Source organism: Echinops telfairi, unplaced genomic scaffold (assembly GCF_000313985.2).
Source record: "Echinops telfairi isolate 266 unplaced genomic scaffold, ASM31398v2 ScPeMD7_7400;HRSCAF=8409, whole genome shotgun sequence".
Taxonomy (NCBI): domain Eukaryota; kingdom Metazoa; phylum Chordata; class Mammalia; order Afrosoricida; family Tenrecidae; genus Echinops; species Echinops telfairi.
In genome coordinates, this window is record NW_022111300.1 from 6,842,830 (window position 1) to 6,861,873 (window position 19,044).

General features: G+C 39.3%; 1 protein-coding gene across 5 annotated transcripts in view; it reads left to right on the forward strand.

Moving 5' to 3' along the window:
• Positions 1 to 19,044, forward strand: part of GREB1L (GREB1 like retinoic acid receptor coactivator) — a 343,344-nt gene that overhangs the window by 72,386 nt on the left and 251,914 nt on the right. For all 5 annotated transcript variants that reach the window (XM_045296084.1, XM_045296083.1, XM_045296086.1 and 2 more), the window contains exon 2: positions 15,378 to 15,455. The gene's annotated coding sequence lies outside the window, so the exon portion shown is untranslated. The remainder of the gene's footprint in view (positions 1 to 15,377; positions 15,456 to 19,044) is intronic.

Genomic DNA, 19,044 nt, shown 5'->3' on the forward strand with positions numbered 1-19,044 from the left:
TTGAGGGAGTACTTGAGTGGAGGCCCAATTTCCTTCTGCTACCTTAATACTAGACCTATAAATATAGGCTCATAGATGTATTTCCCCATCCTCATATAAATATATTTGTGCAACCATTCTTACTTCCCTTCTCCAGCCCCTTCCACCACCAGTAACATAAACTCATTGCCTCTGAGACACAACTGCCCCTTTTGCCCTGCCTCCACGCCCTTGGTAACCACAAAGAATATTTGGTTTCTGTATTTTGCTGATTTTCACTTAGTGAGATCCTGGAGTATTTGCCTTTTTGCACCTGACTTAACTTTACTCAGCAAGATGTCTTCAAGATTGATCCATGTATGAACTTCATTTCTCTTTTTGACCAAACAATATTCTAATGTATGAATGCATCATGTTTTGTTTATACATTTATCTGTCAGTGGACATTTAGGTTGTTCCACTTTTGTGAAAAGTGCTGGGATGAACATTGGTGTAGAGCAAGCGTCCTCAAACTAGGCCCGCGTGCCACATGTGGCCCGGCGAAGACATTTATCCTGCCCGCCGGTTGTTTTTGCCGTGTTTGTTTTTTTTAACCTCAGAATAAGATATGTGCAGGCATAGGAATTTGTTCATAGTTTTTTTTAAAACTATAGTCCGGCCCTCCAGCGGGTCTGAGGGACAGTGAACTGGCCCTCCGTTTAAAAAGTTTGAGGACCCCTGGTAGAGGTTTCTGTTTGTGTGCATGCCTTCATTTCTTCTGGTTATGTACATAAGATTAGAATAATGAAGCTGTGTACTACCATAAAAATGTATAGTCTTGGAAACTCTACATAGAGTTGTTAGGAATTAGAATCAGCTCGATGGCCATGGGCGGGGTTTGGGGCTCTATGTTAGTTCTATACTCAAATTGTTACTTTTAGTCCTAAGATCACTGTCATTCTAATCAGGGTAAAGTGGTATCTCATTGTAGTTTTGATTTTCATTTAGCTAATGGATAATGATATTAGACATCTTTTATGCCCCTGTTGACTAATTGACTAGTCCTTTGCCCATTTTAATTGGATTATTTGCCCTTTTTAAAGTTGTAGATTTTGGGGGTATACATTATAGATAGGATACTTTTATCAGATATATGATTCTTGAAAAGTTTCTCTTTGTAGATTACCTTTTCATTTTTTTGTTAATGTGCTATTTTTTGAACAAAAGTATTTAATTTTTATGAGATCTCATTTTCTGTTTAATCCTTTGCTGCTTGTGCTTTTGTGGTATATATAACTTTTGTGTTAGTTATCTAGCCCTTCTATAAGAAATGCCACAGGTGGGTGGCATCAGCAAACAGAGATGTACCCGTTCACAGTTCAGGAGGCTAAAAGTCCAAATTCAGGGTCCCAGCTCTTGGGGAGGGTTCTCAGTCCCCTCTGGGAATTCTCGTCTCAGCTTTTCCAGTGCTCTCACAGGTATGCCCTTGGCTTTCTTCTTTGTGTGTGCTTGCGTTCGTGTCTAAACCTTAAAGGGTTAAAACACACCCTATAGTGAGACGTCCTTGCTAATAAAACTCAGATAGCCCTAGTCTCAAATGGGTTTGCGTCTAATGTATAAGGGTTAGGATTTACAATACAGATGTTGAGGGGACACAATCCAATCCATAACAGTGCTCAGGGGCTGTCATGTGACTCTGATTCCCAACTTGAGCAGCTGAGTATACTAACATCTTTATCCGTAGTCCCTTCACTGTCTCAGTGTCACTGCCATCATGTCGGTTCCAGCCCTCAGTGACCCTATAGGGCAGGACAGAACTGCTGCTGTGGGTTGCTGAGACCGTCACTCTTTATGGGAGTAAAGAACCTTGTCTTTCTTCCAAAGAGCAGCTGTATAGTTAGCAGTTCAACGCATACTAACCTTGATGCCACCAGGGCTCCTACCCACGCCTTCACTAATAGGAGAGATATTTTAGGCCTTTTCTGAAGAAAATGCCACTTCCTACTAGTAGTTCCAGTTGAAGCAGTATCACTATTGTATAGAACCATAATATGAATAGGCTTTAAAAAATTGGGGTGGGGGGGCTGGAGCAATCATGCGGTGTCGACGGAATCAGGTCACAGCTACCAGAACACCCAAAACAAAACAGAAAAACCATATTGTTGAGAGCAAGGGGAATAGGAACAGAGACCCCAAACCCATCTGTAGACAATAGGACGTCACCTCACAGAAGGGTCACAAGGAAGGGACAGGTCATCTGGGGCGCAGCACAGCACCTTTGAAACACATAATATTCTTCTGATTCTTTGAGGGATTTCCCCCCTACCCAGCCACTATCATGACCCCATTCCTGCCTTTCAGTTCTGGCTAGACCAGAGCATGTACACTGATACAGATAAGAGCTCATGACACATGGAATCCAGGTCAGATAAACCCCTCAGGAACAGAAATGGGACTAGTAATACCAGAAGGGTAAGGAGAAGGTGGAGGGCAGGGGAGGAAGGGGGAACTGGTCGCAATGATTGATGTGTAACACCCGCCCCCCCGCCCCCCGCCCCTGGTGGGGGGTACAAACAATAGAAACATGGGTGAAGGGAGATAGCAGTCAGCGTAAGATATGAAAACAATAATTTATAATTTGTCATGGGGGAGGCGGTTTGGGAAAAAAGAGGAGGTGATACCAAGGGCTCAAATAGGAAGTAAATGTTTAGAAAACGATGATGGCAACAATGTACAAATGTGCTTGATACAATGTATGTATGTAATGCTATAAGAGCTGTAAGAGCCCCAATAAAATGATTTTTAAAATTGTGAGGGGGAAATGGCAGTAAAAGATAATGACATTTTTTCCCATGAACTTTTTGAATCCCCCTTATTTAAGGATATCCTGTTTGCACCATTAGACTTGTTTCATATCAGCAGCTCTTAGATGTCCCTGTCTAACTATTTTATACCCCAGACCATCGTGGGCCCTGCATTTCATGAAGTGAAGACAAGTGGACCAGAGAAGCTGCATTTGGACATCGTTTTCACTGTAGAACAGCATTTGAAAAGTCAACTATCCGCTGGAGCAATTTTCTGGCAAACTTTCCAAAGATGCAGAACTAATGAACTTTAAAGAAAAAGGTAGAAGAACAGAATGAAGAATGAAGCTAGGGGAGAATATTAATAAAGGGACTATGGAAGGACAGAAATCTTTGCTAGGTGCTACTGCATCAGTAAACAACTCTATTCAAAATAAATGTAACAAACTTACTTTAAGAGGCTGCTTTTTCCTTTTCTCATTAGGGTCAAGTTCAGTCTGACACTTGAAAAGATAACTGTACTCCCCAAAGCAGAAACTTAAGGGTTTTTCTTTTTTGTTGTTTTTTTTAAAATTGAGATACTTGTATAATTCACCTACCATAAAATCTATCTTTTTTGTTGTTACTGTTGTTTTTCAGTTGTCAACAACTTCTTTTCTTTTTTTGAGATGTCAAGTATTTTATTTTTATAACAAGCAAATGTAAAAGACTATAAAATACAACTTTCTCTAATTTTAACCCTTTTTAGAAAAGTATTGGGCCCTCAGATATAATGATGACAAAGACACTGTCTGGGTATAGGTGACAGTTGGGCGTATGTGATTTCTGGATGCCCTTTTTTTATTAATTGGGATTTCATACGTATATCAAAATCCACCCTTTTAAAGTGTACAATTCAGTGGTTTTGAGCATGTTCAAGAGAGTATGCAACCATTACCACTATCTAATTCCAGAACATTTTCATCAACCCCAAAAGAAAACTACCCATTCACACTCAACCCTCCTCTACCCCTCCTCTTAGCCCCTGGAAATCATGAATCTATTGTCTGTCTCTATGGATGCCCCTATTCTAGACACTTCATGTAAGTGGAATGTTCTAGTTTAGGATCTTTTGTTTCTGGCTTTCCCCCATAGCATAATGTTTTTTAGGTTCACCTATGTTGCAGCTTCTATCAGTAGTACTTCATTTCTTTTTATGGAAACTTAATTCTTAAAAAAAAATAAACTTAATTCTTGGTCAAAAATCAGATTAGGAAAAGTCATTCTGTTCATATTTGCTGTCAGAAATGATAGGGAGAGAATTGAATACCATTACAGGATAAGTCCTGAAGCTTGGTCACAGGTAAAGCTTATTTAGGTACAACTACTGTAGTCATCCATAGAGATAGAGAGCCGACATTGAATCAGCTCCAAATCATGACGATCTTGTGTATATCAGTATGAAACGCTGCCCAGACTGACATCCTCCTTATGACTGCAGCATGTTCTAGTCCTTTGTTACAGCTACTGTTCCAATCCATCTTACTTAGGGCCTTCCGTGCCCTGGTTGGTCTTCTGATGACTTGTCCCAAGCAAATCAGGCAGTCAGTGTTCTATTGTGAATCATACGGTTTTCGTGTTTTCACTTTCATATTTTTAGTTTGCTTCTAGGCCCCAAACATCATTTCACATTTAAGACCTTGTTATTTATACATTTGAGCAAACAGGGAATCAAATTGACATGTTTTTCAAATTTTTATCACAATTCTTTATTTCTTCTTAACATTCAATAAAATATTTTCAAATTCTCCTTTGATATTTGAAAATTACCTACAAATTCTTTGCCTAGAGAATCAAAGTAAGCTTCTATTTCCATAAATTTTTCAAAAATTGTAAAATAAAGTTTGAATGCTATAGGTGAGACTCTAGCACTTTTCTTCTGTTTGATTGTTGTCGAAGAATCCTTCTGCTTCTATTTGGAATTCCTAGTATTTTATGCTATCTCTGAGCCGGGGTGAATTTTATTTTCTGGTGCCTGAAAAGCAGAACACCAGGCATTATTGTTAGACTTTTATGATTCCCAGAATATGTATTATGCACACATCTAGCAAAGTTATCAGAATAAGCGATCGATCAAATGTTACAGGTGCCTAGCCATTCATTAAAGAATCATAATTTCTTGTGAGACCCTAAAAGCATTCTATGAAAAATTGCTGTATTTTTATCTTAAAATTATGTTAAACATTCCTAAATCTAGTGGGATTGGTTAATTCAAGTCAGTAGGTAGCTTACTGTGTGATTTCTTACAGTATGATTCAAACTAGTTTGTCTTGTCTTTCTAGGAGAGAAGAGAAATCCCCAACCCACCTTCTAAAACTTCTAAACCAATCATTTTCAAGTCTTTTCCAACTCATGGAAATCCTGTGTGTCACAGTTGAATGATGTGCCATATTTTATTAAAAAAACTTTGTGTGTGCTCTCATTTATTCTCCTATTTTTGACATTTCTCTTTATAATTCACACTCAAAAACCATTACAATAGATTCTGTCTCCTTTATCATGTGTCATCCTCTCTTTCTATTTTAATAGCATTTTATTGTGTTTCAGATGAACGTTTGCTTGGCAAATTAGTTTTCCAATCAATAGTTCATACATAAATTGTTCTGTGACACTGGTTGCAAGCTGTATCCTTACACTCCAATCCCCAATTATCAACATTCTCCTTATTTCCTTCCTGAGTTCCCTGTTTCTGCCCCTCCTTGTCTTCTCACCTTTGGTTTTAGGAAAATGTTGCCTCTGGTTTTGGCTTTAGGCAAATGTGCCCCAGTTGGTCTTATATAGTGGATTGTTCTCATGATTCATTCTTCATGTTGTTCATGGTTCATTCTTCATGTTGTTTGCTTTATAGTGTTGTCTATTATTCGACTAGAAGGTAGCCTCAGAAAGTGTCTTTAGTTTCAAGTTAGACTATTTTTTTCAGGGCAGTACTCTCAGGTGTTCCTCTAATTTCTTTCAGACTAGTAAATTTAAAGATTTTTAATTTGAACTTTTTTTTTACATTAAAAGCAACCCATTCTAACTGGAATCTTCTAATGTGGTCTCAGTAAGAGAGGTAGGCAATAGTGGAAGTTGGGCACCATTGAATTCTTCAAGTCTCAGGTTAGTGGAGGCTCTGGTTTAATTGGGCCTAACTGGAAGAATTGCATCCTTGAGTCTAAATTTCCCTTCTTTTCCTTTGGTCCAGGTGGAAAGAGACCAATGGTTATGCCTTAGATGGCTTCTCACAATCAGTTGGTTTTCATTGATTGATTTTGGAAGAAATCATTAGACATTTCTTCCTAATCTGGAAGTGGGATATGAGTCTACCATAGGTAACCCTACAGGCATTTGGAATACCAATGGCATCACTTATCACAGCAACATGAAATCCACCAAACTGACAAATTGACAGATGGTGGACTATATTTGTAGTTAGGTTCATTACCTTGATGCCGCAAAGTCAGGAACCAAAGGCCATCTCAGTTAAAGGGCTTTGGGTAGAATTTGTACTTTTGCTAAATGAGTCTAGAGGAATTGGGGAAGAGAGGTCAGTAATGGATGGGTAGCATTCAGGAGCAGGGCCAGTTTATGTAATTGGGTTTCTCAGTAATCTTTGTTCTAGAAAGGGAGGATCAAAGAGGGATTGGGAAGTCTTTGCTAAGAATGCAGTAATCACTCCAAAGGAACAGTGTGGCCCTGGGAGAACAGCTGTTTTCTGCTCCTTGAGCTATTGGCCTTGTCAGTATGTGTTGGAGACCTTGCAGTCTAATCATCAAGAGAGCTGATTTTCATTCGTTCACATGAGAGAGGGCTGCACTCTGGCTCTGAGATTAAGGAGCAAATAGACTTGGCCTGAGTAAATAAGACGCCACCAAATTTCACAGGAGGACTGATTATTCACCCATTAAAGTAATAACCTTTAACATAAAACCTTTCTAAAGGTCTTTTGAAGAATAACTTTAGGACATCAGAAAGCAAGAAGTAGGCCTTCTCAGTCAATTCATACGTTTGATTCCAAAACAAAAACCAAACACGTTGCCCTCAAGCAGCATCTGACCCATTATTCACTAGCTGCTGTGTGATGACTTTCTTTTTGTGTATGTCTTCTCTTGTGGTTTTAAACATTGAGTAATTAATCCCTTTTCATTCATCCAGAGGGCATATGTAAACACAACTGTATTGATTGACGTAGTCACTCATTTACAAATTCACTATAGTGAGGCTCAGGCTCTAGGAAGGAATAAGACATGGTCTCTGTAAAATAGCTTTGAATACTGCTGTTCAATGGACCACTCTGCTGTGAGGGAGATGTACTATTCTGTACCTTGTCATACTACAGCCACTAGCCACAGTGATGCTTTAGTACTTGAAAGGTGATTAATTTGACTGAGGAACTTAATTGAACATTTTATTTGTAATTTTATTAAAAATTGAATAACCATATGAGGCTAGTGGCTACCATAGTAAACAACATGACTGTAGAAAAAACAAGAGAATGAAACAAAGGTATTCACAATTCAGAGTTTGGTGTATGTTACAGCACAGGTCCAATGCGATCAAGGGCCTTAGAAGCTCGAGAGACAACCTCTGCTGTTGTAGGCAACAGCAACAATATCTGGGGGAGAGGAGGCAGCAGGGAAAGAAGACTTAACAGCAAAATAATAGTAGTAATTATCGTTACTGCTATTATTATTTCAGCAAAGAGGGTGTGGAGAGGATTCATCCTGGACAAAGGCCTTGAGGCATTGAAAACCAAGTATACACGTTCAGAAAATGCACATGGCTTGTTGGCATCAAAGTTAGGGTTATTATAATGTTAGCACTGTACAAAATGACTTTTGAAGAATTACTGTTGGAAGTACACACAGCAAAGCGTACACCAAGAATTTCTACATGTACAATTCAGTGACTTTATTTTCTTCACACTGTGCAACAATTCTCACTCCTTTTCAGGATTGTTCCTCCACCATTAACCTGCACTCACTGTCCCCTAAGCTGCCTGTCTGGCCTTTTGAATTGCTGTTGTCTAGTTGATCCCATAGAGTTAGTTCTTAAAAGAGAATGGTTTTTTTATTTTAATAAATCATTTTATTGGGGGCTCTTACAGCTCTTTTTTCCCTCTCTTACAGCTCTTATACCAATCCATACATCCACGGTATCAAACAAATTTGTACATATGTTGCCATCATTCTTTTCAAAACATTTTCTTTCTACTTGAGCTCTTGGTATTAGCTCTTTTTTTCTCCCTTCCTCCCCCGCCCTTGATAAATTATTATTGTATTCATATCTTACTCCATCTGCTGTTACCCTTCACCCATGTTTCTGTTGTTTGTTGTTGGCGGTGGAGGGTGGGGCAGTTAATACAGCCATCGTTGCGATTGGTTCCCCTTTCATCCCCCAGCTTCCCTCTACCCTCATGGTAAGAGCACGATTTTCAAGGCAAACATTTCTTGCTAAATAAGTTAACCTGATGTTTGGTTTAAAGAAAACTTTTGGAGCTACTTTTGACATGTGGTTTAAAGATTATCTCAGGGCAACAATATTAAATGGTCATCTAGCTTCAGTGACTCCAGAAAGTATGGCATTCTGAAATTCCATGAGAATTTAGAATTCTGCATTTTATCCCTTTCGATCAGATCAGGATTCTTCTATAAAGTCTTTGATCAATTGCTCAGTAATGGCAGCACAACACCATGCAGTTCTGGTCTCCTGGCAAAGACGGCAGTTGTCCATGGAGGCAATTAGCCACATATTCTGTTCCTTCCTCTCATTCCCGGCTCTCCCTCTTCTTCTGCTGCTCCAGGCAAATAAAAGACCAGTTGTACTTTGAATGCTGCTTGAAAACTTTTAAAGTTTGTGATAAGCAAAAGGAGGTAGAACAGACGCACTAAAAATGATACCCGGCGTATTACCTAGGACATCCCATGAAGTCATGACCCCGAGTCTCCAAACCAGAAACCAAAGCCCCTGAGATAATTGGTTGCACATTAGCAGCCTCCGCAGGGACAATTTTCATATGACTGTATTTTTTATGGGAATAGCCTGTTTTAACAGATTAAAACGAAATTTAATGTGTTAGCATTTATTATAAAATATAGATTATGTGAAGAAACCTTCGTGGCACAATGTTGAGTGCTGAACTGCTAACTGAAAGGCTTGTGATTCAAGCCCACCCAGTGGCTCTAAGGGGGAAAAAAGACTTGGTGAGTTGTGAAAACTGTAGCTTAGAATACCCTGTAGGGAATTCTACTCTGCCACATAAGGGTCACTATGAGTCTAAATCAACTCAGTGCCACCTAACAGGAACATCCCACGTCGAGGACCTTCCATTATTTGTCAGTTAAAAGAAGTACATACATTGTCTTCATTATTCCCATTTTGCAGAGGGAACACTGAGGCCTAGGAAAATAAAGGAATGTTCTCAAGGTCAGTAGGTGCTATTGGTTAGACATTAAACTACTAACTACTAAACTACTAAGGTTGATAGTTCAAACCAACCAGCTGTTCCTCAGGAGAAAGATGAGGCTGTCTGCGCTGGTAACAGTGTATACAGTCTCAGAAACTATATAGGATCACTGTGAGTTTGAATGGACTTAGGGCAGTAGGTTTTTCGGTAGTGGGTAGAGGAAGTCAGGACTTAAAACTCAGGCTTACTTGACTTCAGAGATGTTTCTTTTTTTAATTTAATTTTTTTTAGAGATCAGTTTCTTAATCATTAACTCATCTCTTCCAATTAAAAATTTCCTCAAAAACCAAACCAACTCACTGCCATCGAGTCGATATCAACTCATAGCAACCTAATAGGGCAAGGTAGAACTGTCTGCGTCTGAGACTAACTCTACAAGAGTAGAAAGCCTTCTCTTCCTCCCGAGCAGCGGATGGTGGCTTCAAGCTGCTGACCTTTCAGCAGCAGCCCAACTCGTAGCCACTGCGCCACCGCGGCTCCTCAGGTTAGAAAATATTTTATTTTCCCATGATTATTTTCTGAAGTTTTCTACTATTTGAATTTTTCAAATTAATATCGCAAACATGTTCTGGCTGAAGAGACTGATATTCTCTGTCACCTCAACATGAGCTCAGGCTGTAGCAGAACCTTTATGGTCATTTTTTCCTTTTTCTATGCTTATTTGTGGCAATATAATTTAAAATGGGGGTGATTAGCAAATTGATCGGTTAAACGGAGGGCCCATTCATTCACCCTCAGGTTTGAATGGGCTCCTGTAAGCATCACAGCCCAGAGAACTCACACTTTGTGTGGTGGGCAATGACTTGTTATTTGAGCCTCTCCACAGCCCAACCTAAAGGTCATGACCCTGGGCTCTCTTTCTTTTTAGCCTTTCCTAAGGAAAAAGTCTAAATGTGATTGGATAGAGGGTTTGCCTTTTCTTAACTGAGAGCAGTTGGTTCTCTGTACCTGTTTGGCAGGCATGGTCAAGTCATGAAAATAGCCCTTCCTGGCCAGAAAAACTCTTGTGTCCTGTGAGATTTTTGTTTTGTTTTCAGAAGTAAAACAACTCATTGGCTGTTTTTGCTGAACGATATTTGCTGACTTTCTTGAAGTCCATGTCAAAGTACAAGAGGGCTACAAAAAGTTCATGGAAAAATTCTATTAACTTTTAATCCTATTTTTCCATGAACTTTTGACGCTCCTTCCTATTTGCTAGACCTTGAGACTAGACCTTGAGAGGATAAACAGGTATGATAAGTAACACCTGCACCAAGGAATGCACACACAAATGCAGGGCAGAGATAAAGAACGAGGCAGGCAGTGCTAGGGGACTTGAGAAGATGCTGCAAACACTAAGGCTTGAGTCCTCTTCAGGAAGGGAGGACTGTCATTAGATCTGAAGGTGGGGAGGGAAGGACCAGCTGAAGAAAGAACGAACGTTCTATGCACGGCATGTTGCCTTGGCAAAGGTACTGAGGTGGAGGGATTAATGCATAGAATATTTTTGTTGCTGTTGGGTCCTGCCCAGTTGACTGCACCTCAAGCACTGCCTGGTCCTGCACCATCTTCACAACTGTTGTATTTGAGCGCACTGCTACAGCCACTGTGTCAGTTCAGCTCTTCTTTGAGGATCTTCCACCTTTTCACTGATCCTCTAACACCAAGCATGATGGTCTTTTCTAGGGACTGGTCCAGAGTAGGTGAGACAAACTCTCTCTAGCTTGCTTCTAAAGACCATTCTGGCTGTACTTCCTCTAAGACAGATTTATTTGTTCTCTTGATAGCCCATGGTGTATTTAATATTCTTTACCAAAATTGTAAATCAAATGCATCTATCAATTATCACTTTTCTGTTTTTTTATATTCATTATTCAGCTATTACAAGCATATATAAAACAGGTGCACCTTCATCTTCAAAGTGACATCTTTGTTTTTTAACACTTTAATGAGGTGTCAAGTGCAGCAAATTTACCCAAGGCAACACGTCCTTTGATTTCTTCACTCCTGTATCTGTGACTGTTGATCGACAATTTTGTCTGTACATTAGAATCACCTGGGGAATTTGAAAAACAACTTCCTTAGAGATTATGATATAATTGATCTGAGGCGCAGCCTGAGCAATAGGATTTTTAAAGCTTCATGGGTGATTTCGTGTACAGTTAAGATTGAGAGCTCTTGCTGTAAGACTCGATACACAAATTGTGGTCCTCTGACCTGCAGAACTTGTTAGATTTTGTGTTTTCAAACATCCCAGATGACACATGTTAAAATTTGAGAAGCACTGCTGTAGAGAAAAGGTGAGGAAATGTGGTTGCAGACGGCCAGATTGCCTCACCAGACTTTCCCAGCTCCATGGGGCTAGGAATGCTTTACAGGTATACGTAGTAGCGACCCTCTCAGCCCTCAGAGATGTTTGTGCTTTCCAGCAACAAGGCTCCTCTAGTTATCTCAAAGTGCTCCACAAATAAGATCAAGTTTTCCACCAAGCCTTTAGGTACAAAAAGTCAGGGAAGAATCAGCTAGAGTATTCAGACTGAAGCCTGTCAGTAGTGGAGATGCTCTGAGGAATTTTGATCAAATGATATTATGAGTACCAAGTTGTGATCCAGGAAGATGATCCTGGCAAGTCTTGCTAAATGAACTGGGTTGGGGATGTACTAGAGTTTGGGAGACATGCTAGGCGACAAAATGAGAGAGGCCCAAACTAGAGTGAAAAAAGGGGGACTGGTGATGCTAAGGGTGTCAATAGCACTTTCATATCCCTCCTCGGATCTTCAGAGGCAAATTTAGAGAGACTTTCAACAGATTTCTTTGTACCTTTCTAGAGACACCTTTACCTTTTTGTTTTGTTTTGGGTTATCCTTGCGTACTAATCTCCCAAAAGAGTTAGGAGAGTTTCTGATGATTAAAATCTCCTTGGTATAAATAAGGCCATAAACACTCAGCTCTCACTCTGCGTGATCCCCTAGTTCTTGGTGGGTGGGATCATCTGATTTGAGGGTTATTAGTGATTTCAAAGGAGAAAGGAAAACAATGATGGTCATCCTTTAGTGAATGGGCAGGAGGAATTTCAGGAAATGGAGAGGTTAAAAGTCCAAGTCTGCTCCGGAGGAGACAAGCCAGTGAGGTGGGGGTGGGGTGGGGTGGTGGTGGTGGTGTAGCAACGATGAAAAATACAACTTTTCTCTAGTTCCTAAATGTTTCCTCCCCGCTCCCATTATCATGATATGAATTCTACCTTGCAAGTCTGGCTAGACCAGAGGTTGTACACTAGACCAGATAGGAACTGGAAATACAGGGAATCCAGGGTGGATGATCCCTACAGAACCAGTGGTGTGAGTGGTGATACTGGGAGTGTAGAGGGAGAGTGGGTTGGAAAGAGGGAACCGATTACAAGGAACTACATGTGACCTCCTCCCTGGAAGACAACAGAAAAGTGGGTGAAGGGACATGTCGGACAGGGCAAGATATGACAAAATAATAATTTATAAATTATCAAGGGCTCATGAGAGAAGGGGGAGCGGGGAGGGAGGGGAAAAATGAGGACCTAATGCGGGGGGCTTAAGTGGAGAGGAAATGTTTTGAGAATGATGAGGGCAATGAATGTACAATTGCGCTTTACACAATTGATGTATGTATGTATTGTGATAAGAGTTATAGGAGCCCCTAATAAAATGATTTAAAAAATAAATGTGAAGAAAAAAAAAAAAAAGTCCAAGTCTGAAAGGCTTGCTATTGGGTAGGACTCTGGCAGTGCGTTCTACTTGGAACAACACTAATAAGGGAAACGATGTATTTCTTGAGATTATGAACAAGTTCTGTTCCTAAATCTGCCTTTAAGTAGTTTGTACTTAAGTTGGAATAGTTAACTTATGGTTCATCTCTAAGGTCAGTTTGTCAAATCTATATATAACTTATACTACATAGTGTACCATTGTATGTATTAAAACATTAAAGATGACAAAATAATAATTTATGAATTATGAAGGGTTCATGAGGGAGGAGGGTGGGAGGGGGAAAATGAGCAGCTGATATTAAGGGCTCAAGTAGAAGGCAAAGGTTTTGAGAATGATGATGGCAACAGATAGACAAATGTGCTTGACACGATGTATGTATGTATGGATTGTGATAAGAATTGTATGAGCCCACAATAAAATGATTTAAATAAAACATTAAAGAAATACTTCCAGACCCACGAAAACATCTGTAACATACTAATATAGTAGTGATATTTTTCTATCACAAAGTAGTGCTGGTTTATTATTATAAACCATTGTATATACCTTAAAATTTTAATATGATAGATGTTATGGGTGTTGGGTTGTAACCAAAGATTGTATGTAAGTCTGATGTTCCTAATCCAGGGACTGCCTGTGTTTTATTCTTCAAGGCCAAACTTGAAATAGATACCTTCTATGAATTCATCATGCACCACCCAGTTCATTCTTTCTCTCCTAAAATTCTCTTTAATAAGTTAGCAAGTATTTACTTAGCCCTGACAGTGGAAAAGTGGAATCTACCTATTTTTAAGAACTCATTTAACATTTCATTTTTTCTTTTTTGATGAAAATGTTTCATCTCCCCAAATAGATGAAAAGCACCTTGACAACATGGACTATCTTATTGACCTCTGTCCCCAAGACTTTGCCTTCAGTAAATGTATGTAAAGAATGATGATTTCCCCGGAGGAGGAATCATTTCTCTGAAAAATTTGTCATTTTAGGAAACAGCTATTTTCAAGGCGTACCCATAATTGTAGGAAACAATTAAAAATAAGTTACAATATGTTGTCTAGGTATAATGATAATGAAAAAAAATTGTGCCTCACAAATATCGGAACTTTTTGATGTGCTTTCAGTAAAATAGCCTTGATTTCCTAATCTTACATGGGACCAATTTCCTTAGTTGCTTTTCTCATCTGGCCATTTGGGTTTCTTTTTCTTTCTGTTTGGCAGTGATGCCATTTGTTGTTGGAAGGTGACTCCTAGTCATGTTTGCAGTCACAAGTGTCACTAGGCATCTGGATGTGACCAACTAACACATTTAAAACTGTTAGGTGGGATTTTATGGGAACTGTATTGAACTTAAGTGCTTTAAGCATTTTGCTAAGTATCAAACCATGGTGCGCTGTTTTCACTCCTTTTCTTGGAGTTTGGAAACTTGGCATTTGCCAGAATTTAAGAGGCATGTAAACCAATATCTTTTGACGCTTGGCACACTGAAAAAATTGTCAATGTCACATGAATTTGGGAAGGGAGAATTATTTTAATTGCAGCTTGTTGTGATATTTGATGCCATCATACAACAAAAATGCATTAAATCTAGAAAACCAGATCGTGCTGGTCAGAAAAGGGAAACTCCCAAGATTGAATCAAAAAACCAAAAAACCTCAGTTAGGAAAACCTTTTAAAAGAATTCCTTAATGAATCCATCAGTACTTTATATCCTTAAAGAATTTTTTATGGTATAATAATGAACATTTATAACAGAACAAAAATAAGCCATTTCCTAACGTTAGCCTTTCTGCCTACGGAGGTCATAAAAATTGTTAATTCGGATGAGGTTGCCTACTGTTGTGTGATGCTAATAGGAAATGGATCATTGCGGTTTATGGGGTACTTAGCCGTTTTGGTTCATGATAAATGGCTGACTTCAAGTGACATTCTTTTACTGATTTCCTACTATTCATCACCCCAAAGAATGGAGCCTTAACATGAAGTTGATTTTGAAGTTGTTAAGGGTTTTTGTCATAAACCAATGTTTTAATCGATGTCGGAAGAAATCAGATGAATGAAAACACTCATGTGTTTCATGCTCATACAGTTGAACTCATACATTTTCTTTTGCTCAAAAGCCAGTTTTGTGCCTCTATCTTATCCTGCTCTAACTTTGTTGACTCTTCCTCTTTCCCTCCCCCTTTCCAAACAGCCTCCAGTTTTGAAAATTCCCTAGATTTTATCTTTGCAGATGCTTTGATGTAATTATGTGGTTTGTCTTTATAAAATCAGCCCACAATAAGCAGGGGGGGGAAAAGGAACTTGATTTCCTTGTATGTGTACCAACATGAAATCAATACAGAACTAGTCTGAAACAGCTTCTTTCACTGATGTGTTCTTCTAATACTGTTTTCTTTCTTTCCTTCATCCTAGATATCGCTCATACCTCCTGTACCCCAGAGCATACACTCTCCTGGAGTTGAGAGGGAGAAGGCTGCCCACTGGACTAAGGTAACATTATCCTACAATTAAGCTCTTGCTCTTAGTAAATTATCCTCTTGCATCTTTCGTTGAGACCTTGCTGAAGAGTTAGCCAAGAAATCTAATCCTGCCTAATACATACCGAAAGGGAGTTGAGTCTTTCCTGCATTGTCTTAGTGTGGGGTTTACTGCTGTTTGGAGAGTATATATCTCTGTGGTACAGCCTGTGTTTAATTCAGCACTTAAGATGTTCTCCATGTGTTTAGCATTTGGTGAGTGTTCCATGTTAGAATGCTATTTGGAAAACAAGATTAATTATTTTTATTTTGCTGATTGCCTTAAAAATGTTTAGTGTCATTGAGATGTTGCCATTTATTTCATTGGTTAGATGTTGAGCTTCCTTACCTATGTCTGTGTTTGTAGTGATGTTGATAATAAGATATTTTGTTTGCTTTGTGGCGCTTAATCAGAAGCAGCACATCTTTGGCTTTACTTCAGGTATCCTGGAAGCGTAATAGGGAAATCTCACCCTCCCAGTGACTGTCTTTTGACAGACATTTTAGTTCCTAGCAGATTCCTTTGAGAAGCTTTGGTAGAATTCAGTTACTTTTTTAACTAATGGTATCCCTGTTCAGAAATAACTATGGGCCTGTCAATTAAAATTAGAGCATCTGGGCCTTTTTTTTGGGGGGGGGTCATCTTCTTCATGCTCTAGAACCTAGAGCATGTGAAATTTTAGAACCTAGAGCATGTGAAATTCACATACTTGTGAAATTTTGGGGGTAAAAACCTAAGGTGAAAGAATGAAAGTATTAATTTGGTATCCAATGGTCATTTTTCCTACTGATTTTCTAGAAATAGCTTGTGGGACAGAATTTTTATTCCACATACCACCATGAGTTGATGCTGACTCATAGAGACCTGTTAATACAGGGTAGAATGGCCCTTGTTGGGTTCCTGAGACAGTAGATTTTACAAGAGTAGAAAGCCTCATCTTTATCCCACAGAGTGGCTGGTGTTTTTGATCTGCTGACCTTGTGGTTAGCAGCCCAATGAGTAATTCTCTATGCCACTAGGGCCGCCCAACCAATTAGCAAACCCATTAAATGACCAATTCTTAAATGCTACACTCATCTATTACTACTTATTAACATGACATCATGAGTAAATTATTTAACTTCTCCAAGCCTCCAAGCCTGTAAAATGGAGATAATTCTATTTACATACAGAATTTTGAGGAGGATTAAATGAGGTAATATGTGCAAAGGGCTTACCATAGTACCTGAGACACAATAAGTAATGAATGCTGGTCATTATTATTTAGACATGATTTTATTATGGTACTTTTTAATCATAACTAAAAATTGGAAACAACCTCAAATACCGAAGTGATTGGTTTAATGATCCATACAATTCAACAATCAAAAAATTAAATTAATGAATGTGATTGAGAAAATGCTCATAATCTGTTGAATGACAAAGAGCAGGTTATAAAATCATATGTATCATGTCCTCCCATAGAAAAATGGCTGTTCAAATATACATTATACATTTCAGTGCCTGTGTTTGAGGAGCAGCATTTTTCTACATTGAGCTTGCAGGTATAATAATTTCTTGCAATAAGACGAAGACAAGCCAATCAAAGCTATTTTCTTTTTTTTTTTAAAAAACTTGGAACATATCCAGATTTTAATTTTTGGCCCATTGCTGTATAACGTAGCCGTGGATGGCATGGAAACTGGAGTGGAAAGAGATTGCTGAAGAGGAAAATGGAGGAAGCGAGAGAGACAGGAAAACTATGGGAGGCTAAGAGCTGGATGACTTAGTAGACCATCACTGTTTGGGGACAGTATTTACCCATTCTTAATTCTGTTCTATTAAAGCAGACATTGATGGCCTTTTACTTTTTTCTTTGCTTTTTCTTCCCTGTATGTATGTGTGTGTGTGTGTGTGTGTGTATGTTGAAAGAAACAGTTTATGGTGTAAGATGTGTCTGGGAGGAGAGTGGAAGATCAGAAGAAACATATCTAACCACAAAGGTTATGCCTTAGGAATAAAGAGTAGTGTTACGGGTTTTTAAAGGAGGTTGTTTATTGTTGTCAGTTGCTATGGAGTCAGCACCTGCTCACAGGGTCCCAGTGTACAGCACTGGGTCCTATGCTATCTTCATGATGTAGTCTGTTCAAGTCCGTGTAGCCAGCATGTATTTCTAGTGGGCTCATCTTCTAGCATTATATTATTAGATAGTGCTCTGTTATGATTTGTAGGGTTTTTATTGAACTAATTTTCAGTCTCTAGAGAAGGAAGGACATCATGTTTGGTAAAGTGGAGGGTCAGCAAAAAAGAAGAAGGCCCCTGACCAGATGGATTGACATGGACTCAAACATAAGGACAATTGTGGGGATGGGTGGGAAGGACGTGGCAGTGTTTCTGTCAGTTGTAAAGAGTGGCTGTGAGTCAGAACTGACTCAATGGCATCTAACAACAAGGACAATAACAATCTTCAGAAGGAGATAACCAGGCCTTTCTTACTAGTCTGTCTTAGTGTAGAAACTCTGCTGAAATCTGGTTATGATAGGTGCCTTGGTAGTGTTTAAATACTGGCCCTGAGGTTATGGATTGAATTAATCTTCCCAGTATTTTGTGTTACAACATCTGGTCTCTGTGCTGTGGTTGTACTCCCATTTGGGAATGAGTTGCCTTCGTTGTGTTAATGAGGCAGGATACCCATAGGGTGTATTTTTTTTATTAATCATTTTATCGGGGGCTATTACAAGTCTTAAAACAATCCATACATCAATTCTATAAAACACATTTGTACATATATTGCCATGATCCTTTTCAAAATATTTTCTTTCTACTTGAGCCCTTGGTATCAGCTCCTCAGTTTTCCCCCCTCTCCCCTACCCTCCCACCCTTATGGACCCTTGATAAATGATAAATTATTATTATTTTCATATCTTAAAACACCCGCTGTCTCCCTTCACCCATGTTTCTGTTGTTAGTCACCCCGTAGGGGAGGGGCTGGTTAATCATTGCAATCAGGGTCCGTTCGTAGGGTGTATCTTGAGTCAGTGTCTCTTTGAGACTAACTCAGAAAACCAGACTCATTGCCATTGAGTCAGTTCCAACTTGTAGTGACCCTATTTCGAATCTACAAAAGAGATTAAACAGAGAATAGAAAAGAGATGGGCTAAGGAGGGAGGGGGGAGCGGGAAGGGAGGGGAAAAATGAGGACCTAATGCCGGAGGCTTCAGTGGAGAGCAAATGTTTTGAGAATGATGAGGGAATGAATGTACAAATGTGCTTTACTCAGTTGAATGTATGGATTGTGATAAGAGTTGTAGGAGCCCCTAATAAAACAATTAAAAAAAAAAGAAAAGAAAAGAATCATCCCTGGAGCGGCTTGGGGTCAGCACAAGTGCTGCATGGAGCACAGGGAGGGGGGGGCCTTCTTGGTTTCAAAGGAGGGGATCCCAGTCTCCTGGAACTCAAAAGGGTGGGGCCACAGCCTCCTGGGTTTCCAAGAGGAGGATCTTCACCAACCCTGTTCTGTAGTGTGGAGCTGTCATGAGGTGTGCCAGGGGGATGGGGCTGATGTCCAAAGCCAAGAGGGTGG